Source organism: Perognathus longimembris, chromosome 23 (genome assembly GCF_023159225.1).
Source record: "Perognathus longimembris pacificus isolate PPM17 chromosome 23, ASM2315922v1, whole genome shotgun sequence".
Taxonomy (NCBI): domain Eukaryota; kingdom Metazoa; phylum Chordata; class Mammalia; order Rodentia; family Heteromyidae; genus Perognathus; species Perognathus longimembris.
The window spans coordinates 26518259-26524258 of record NC_063183.1 but is presented as its reverse complement, the minus strand read 5'-3'; the positions used below and the strand labels follow the sequence as shown (position 1 = coordinate 26524258).

The 6000-nt window shown below is 46.1% G+C and overlaps 1 protein-coding gene across 5 annotated transcripts in view; it reads left to right on the top strand.

The window, feature by feature from the left end:
- The first annotated feature begins 2213 nt into the window (after positions 1 to 2213).
- The window catches only part of Tmod3 (tropomodulin 3), a 38951-nt gene continuing 35164 nt past the window's right edge, over positions 2214 to 6000 (top strand). Inside the window, exons 1-2 of one of the 5 annotated variants that reach the window (XM_048332160.1) lie at positions 2232 to 2252; positions 4585 to 4660. The gene's annotated coding sequence lies outside the window, so the exon portion shown is untranslated. Of the gene's footprint in view, positions 2253 to 2272; positions 2383 to 4584; positions 4684 to 6000 lie in introns of those variants that run through there. The other 4 variants (XM_048332159.1, XM_048332162.1, XM_048332163.1 and 1 more) reach the window with 4 other exon arrangements.

Genomic DNA, 6000 nt, shown 5'->3' with positions numbered 1-6000 from the left:
AACTAGGATTATAGGCATGAGCCACTAGCACCAGCATATTAACTGTCTTCTAATAGTATTTTCTACTTACAGCATTTTCCTTAAAACTCAAATCATCTGTGCCCTTCACTGCTGGAATGAAGAAGGAGTGCGTGAAATTTCAGGGTGTTTGTTTAACCTAGGCTACTCCCTTCTCTGAGGGAAAGAAGTAGAAGTCAGGAGAGGTTTAACAATTAGGCAACTCCCTAGACTGGGTGAGGCTGGAATGTACCTCAAGCTGGCACTTCAGCTCTCCTTTGGCTGCATTCCTCCCCCCCATCTCTCTCTCTCTCTCTCTCTCTCTCTCTCTCTCTCTCTCTCTCTCTCTCTCTCTCTCTCTCTCTCTCTCTCTCTCTCGGTTGCTTTTGTCCCAGACCAGCACTCAAACTGATGCTTTTGCTCACTGGCTACTGCTGTGTCAACTGAGCCACACTTCCAACCCTACAAGTAGCATTCTACTACTTGGGCTACACTTGCAACATGGGTTTTTGCTGTGTGTGTATGTGTGTGTGTGTTTTCATTGAGATCAAGTTTCATGAACTTTTCTGCTCCAACTGGTTTCAAACTTCCATTCACCAGACTTCAGCTTCCTAAGGAGCTTGATAGTACTGGTGGTTGGATCCACTAGTGCCTGTCTTCACATTAAAAAAAAAATTAGCATCAATTAGTTGTACAAAGGGGCTTCATTTTGACATTCCATATATGCATGCAATGTACCTTGATCAGATTCGTGCTCTCCATCACTCTCCCTCATCCTCCCTCAACTGTATTTTTTTTATTTTTATTTTTTGGCCAGTCCTGGGCCTTGGACTCAGGGCCTGAACACTGTCCCTGGCCTCTTTTTGCTCAAGGCTAGCACTCTACCACTTGAGCCACAGCGCCACTTCTGGCCATTTTCTGTATATGTGGTGCTGGGGAATCGAACCCAGGGCTTCATGTATGGGAGGCAAGCTCTCTTGCCACTAGGCCATATCCCCAGCCCCCCTCAACTGTATTTTTGAAAGGTGTATCAAAGCCCAACATTACTCTTTGTGATGCCCTGCTGCCTCAGTTTCCTCTTTTTAGCATCTTCCATTGTCTTTTACTCCCACCCATATCAGCCCAACTCTCTATCCTGGTATATAAATCAAGGCTAAATTGGGAGGTTGGGATGCTTTGTTCCCTGTGCAGGCAGGCAGAGACAAGACCTGTAGCACCTTCCCTGCCTGCAAGTGTATATGGAAATCATTAAGTTCACCATGACTTACAGGTGACAGAAGCCTAAGTTATGACCTTTCTGTTTGTTTTGTTTCCATCTCTAGAGACAAAGAGCTGATGTCTAAAGAGATCATCAACTAAGCCCAATTGCTCATGCCTGTAAACTCAGGAGGCTGACACCTGAGACTCATAGTTCAAAGCCAGTTATCTCCATTTAACCAGCAAAACTCCAGAAGTGGAGGTGTGACTCAAGTGGTAAATCACTAGCCTTGAGCAAAAATCTCAGGGATAGCACTTAGGCTCTCAGTTAAATAAGTAAATAAAACAGGCATGAGTCTAAAGAGCTGATGTACTGTCCTCCTGTTAGTATCCAATAGTATATGATACAAACTCTGCTTTAAAAAAAAAAAAAAGCCCAAGTCAAAATAGAAATCTATTACTGAAGAGCCTCTACATGGAGTGTGTGTATATGTGTTTGTGTGTGTATATATGTGTGTGTACGTATGTATATATACATACACATGTATGTATATGTATTATATAATTTAATATGTATATTTTAAATTAGGGTAAGCACTTTGCATTTAGTGTGCATCCTAGAAGTCTGACCTTTGATCGTGTCAACTGCCATCAACCTTGGCTTATAACTGAAGAGTAGTGATGTTTCTCAGCTCTATGGCATACACTTCTGGGCCTGGGGATGTGGCTGGAGAGCTCTATGTATGCATGTAAAGAAATATCACAACAAAACCGTATTGTCCTATTCATGTGTGCTAGTTAAAAGAAAGAAAGTTAGAACACATTGTCTTCGAGCTGCGCGAAGGCTTGGGGCAGACTCCATGGGTTCCAAACGTCTCGCTTGGATGGTAAAGGACCCGATCTGCAAAGGAGCCTCGACCCTCCTTTCTCTGGAACTACAACTCCCGGGATGCCCCGCGCGCGCCGGGACCGCGCAGGCGCGTGTTGGCGGCGGCGAAGGGCGGGGAAGCAGCCTCACGGACGGCGCTGACGAGCCAAGCCGGGGGCGCCGCTGGCGGGTGGGTCCGGGAACTCCCTCCGCGGACCGGCGGGGGCCGCTGGGAAGCGAGCGGCGGCGCGTGGGGCCGGCAGTTCCCGCGGGTCGGTGGAGGAAGTCGGCGGCGACTCCGACGGGCGGGCGTCCGTCAGGTAAGCTCAGCCCCGGTGCTTTCCAGGAAGTGGGGCGGCGGGCGCGGCCGGGAGTTGCACGGGCCGTGGCGGCCGCTGCCTTGCAGCCGCCGGGGATTCCCGTCTCTTTGCTCGCGGGGCCCCTGTTAGGAAAACCCGGGTGGAGGGGCGGCCTTGGAACGCGCCCGCCGTGGTCGGGGTTGCGGGGTTGCGCTGGGCGTCGCCCGCCCCGTCGCAGCGCGCGAACCTGCGAATTGTTGGAATCACTGGGCCGGGCTCCCTGCCGCCTCGGGTTCGAGACCAGCCTCGGACTCTTCCCCTGCGCCTGTGGGGCCAGTCTGGTGGACCCCACACCCCCCCCCCCTCCAGCGCATCTCCACCTTAGACACCCCCCCCCCCAACCGGGGACTCTCATCCTGAAGGGTTTTCCTCACCAGCAACGCCCCCCACCCTTCCCTTTAAAGGCTTCTCCTTGTGGAAAGCTGAAGAAAAAGAAATTAAATAAAACCAAACACTCTTTTGTGATTGAAATCGAGCTCGTCCTGCCCGGGCCGTATGTTTTTTCTTTTCTTTAAGTAAGCCTAGCAATTATTCTCCTGTCTTTTTCTTGTTTGCTGTAGCTGCTTGGTTTGGAGACTGCATCCCGCCCCCCACCCCCCACCCCCGGGCCCGCCCAGCTGCGTCCAGCTGTGCTCAGTGTGTGTGCTGGTTTGTTTCTGAGGACGTGACTGGCCTGCAGTTCCGATTACAAATCGGAGACGAGAAACAGCCACAGCCCCTTCCCCCACCCTACTCCCCTAGAAGACCCCCCCCTCCACACACACTTTTTTTCCCTTTTGAAATGTTTAGTTAAGACTCATATTTCCAACTTGCCCTTGGCGTCTCTTAAAACCAAAAGTCATCTGGTAATGTGTGCCGGCAGTAAAAGTTATCCCACGAGGTCATACTTAAACAGGAAATCAGAAAATCAGCCTGTGGTGATTCAAATGGGTTTGGTGGAGTTTCCTTTTGGTTTGTAACTTTTCTGCAACTCATGTTTCTTGTTTTGTGAGCCCTTCAGTTTTTTTTTAATTTTTTTTTGGGGGGGTGGGGTGGGGTGAGGGGAGGCAGATTAAATGAATTAATTGGTTTGTCAGAACCATCTAAGATTTAGAAAATTATCTTTGCCCAGGCTCATTTACTTTTCTCTACTTTCTTCCTTCTAAATTCTTTTAATCCTATACTTCTTAATAGGAACCGACACACAGTCATTAAGATAGTTATAATTACCTCTCTCTAATACATTTCTTTTTTTTTTTTTTTTTTTTTTGGCCAGTCCTGGGCCTTGGACTCAGGTCCTGAGCACTGTCCCTGGCTTCTTTTTGCTCAAGGCTAGCACTCTGCCACTTGAGCTACAGCGCCACTTCTGGCCGTTTTCTGTATATTTGGTGCTGGGGAATTGAACCCAGAGGAGGCAGGCACTCTTGCCACTAGGCCATATCCCCAGCCTTACATTTCTTATAAAGAAATAAAAAAGAATTAAAATGTGAGTTGCAATTCTAGCCCTTGTAGCTTCTGGGCGTGAGAGTGGGTGTGCAAGCAAGTGTATACAAGCTGCTAGTACTAGAATTGGAACTCAGAACCTTTTGGTTTCCCTTGGCTTTATTTTATTTATTTATTTTTTTGGTAGTGGGACCTTGCCCTTGATTTTCTTTAATCTTTTGTGTTAGACCATTAGACCACATTACTCTATAATTAGTCACTTCATCTGAAGTTATTAATTCAAATTCAAATGGGATTAGGTCAAATCCAGGTACAGTTATTGTTTTTATTGTAATCAAAGCCCCCCCCCAGTAGTAGAACACTTGCCTAGCATACGCAAGGCCCAAGTTCCAGTCCCAGCAGCACAAAATAACTCATCAAGAAATAAGAGATTTTTTTCCAATTCTCAGCTACTATCTCATTTAAATAAGACATAGGTTCAGTATAACAAATGATTCAGTATAACCTGAATAATATAGAGTATATAACGTATAGAGTAATATATCTTTAACATCACTTTGTGTATCAAGAGTAGAAAGTATTTTCACTATGTTTTTAAGGTGTTTACTACATACTTATTGGCAGTATTAGGGTTTTGAACTCAGCACCTTCTACTTGCTAGGCAGGTGCTCTATTACTTGAACCACCCTTTTCACTTGAGTTTTTTTCCCCTATTTGGATCTTTTGGGTTTTTTTGCCCAGGGCAAGCCTTGAACTATGATCACTTCCTGAGAAGCTGAGATTAAGGGCCTGCAAGCTATCTTACCTCACCCTTAAGGTACTTGTAATGTTAATTTAAAGGTTGGTGTTCATAACTGTGATATTAGTTAAGTACCTGTGACTTTTACAATTCTCAGTTTTTAAAAATAATCTTGTTTGGGCTGGGATGTAGCTCAGTGGCAAACCGCTTGCCTAGCAAGTGCAACTGGTTCAATCCCCAGTACCAAAAAAGAAAAAAAGACCCCCCCAAAAAAAATCTTGTTTAACATAAACAATTGCCTTCATAAAGTATTCCTCCCCCCCCCCCCCCTTTGGTTCTTAATGCTTGACTGAGGGCCTGGGTGCTGTCTCTGAGCTTTTTCACTCAACACTAGCACTCTGCCACTTAGAACCACAGTGCTACTTCCAGTTTTCTAGTGGTTAATTAGAGATAGAGTCTTATGGGCTTTCCTCCCAGGGCTGGCTTCAAACTGCCATCCTCAGATCTTAGCCTCCAGAGTAGCTAGGATTACAGGCATGAACCACTGGTGCTCGGCAAAGTTCTCTCTCTCCCTCTCCCTCTCCCTCTCTCCCTCCCCCTCCCCCTCCCTCCCCCTCCCCTCTCTCCCCCCTCTTTCTCCTCTCCCCTCTCTCCTCTCTCTCTCTGGTGCCAGTACTAGTGCTTGAGCTCAGGGCCTTGCACTTTTGCTTGGCTCTTTCACCCAAAGTTGGTGCTCTACCACTTGAGCTGCAGTTCCACTTCTGGCTTTTGGGTGGTTAATTGGAGATAAGGGTCTCATAGACTTTCTTGCTTGGGCTGGCTTTGAACTGTCATCTTTAGGCCTCAGCCTCCTGAGTTGCTAAAGATTACAGTTGGGAGTCACCACAGTTGGCATATGCCTTTCTCATAGCTGAGGAAGACATTATTCTGTAGGCTGTAATAGTGGCCCTAACACTGTCAGTCCTGGTCTCACTGGTCTTCTTGCTGACCTTTGATTTATATATAGCATGTCAGTTCTGTGTCAGATTCTTTAAGATCACAAGTATAACATCATATCGATAGAAAAATGGTATAGAAAACAAAATTCTGTTGAATTCATACCAGTCCATTAGTCTGCTAGGCATATATTAAAATTGTAGAGTCAAATCCAATTTGCCTGCCTAGGAAAAATGAAATTTATAAACAGACATTCTTATATTTATCTGTGTCTGGCATCCATTAAGGTTTTTTTTTAAAGTACTTTTACAGTAATGAAGAACTAGAAGTAAATAATTGAAAGCACATGTGTGGTCTTTTAGAGTTTCATTTGAAGCAAAATCATTAAGCCTGTTTGGAAGTGGAATGCTACTTTGCCCATCTTAGCATGCCCTCCCCTCTTGCCTCCCTCTTTCTTTCCCTCCCTCTACCTCCCTCCCTTC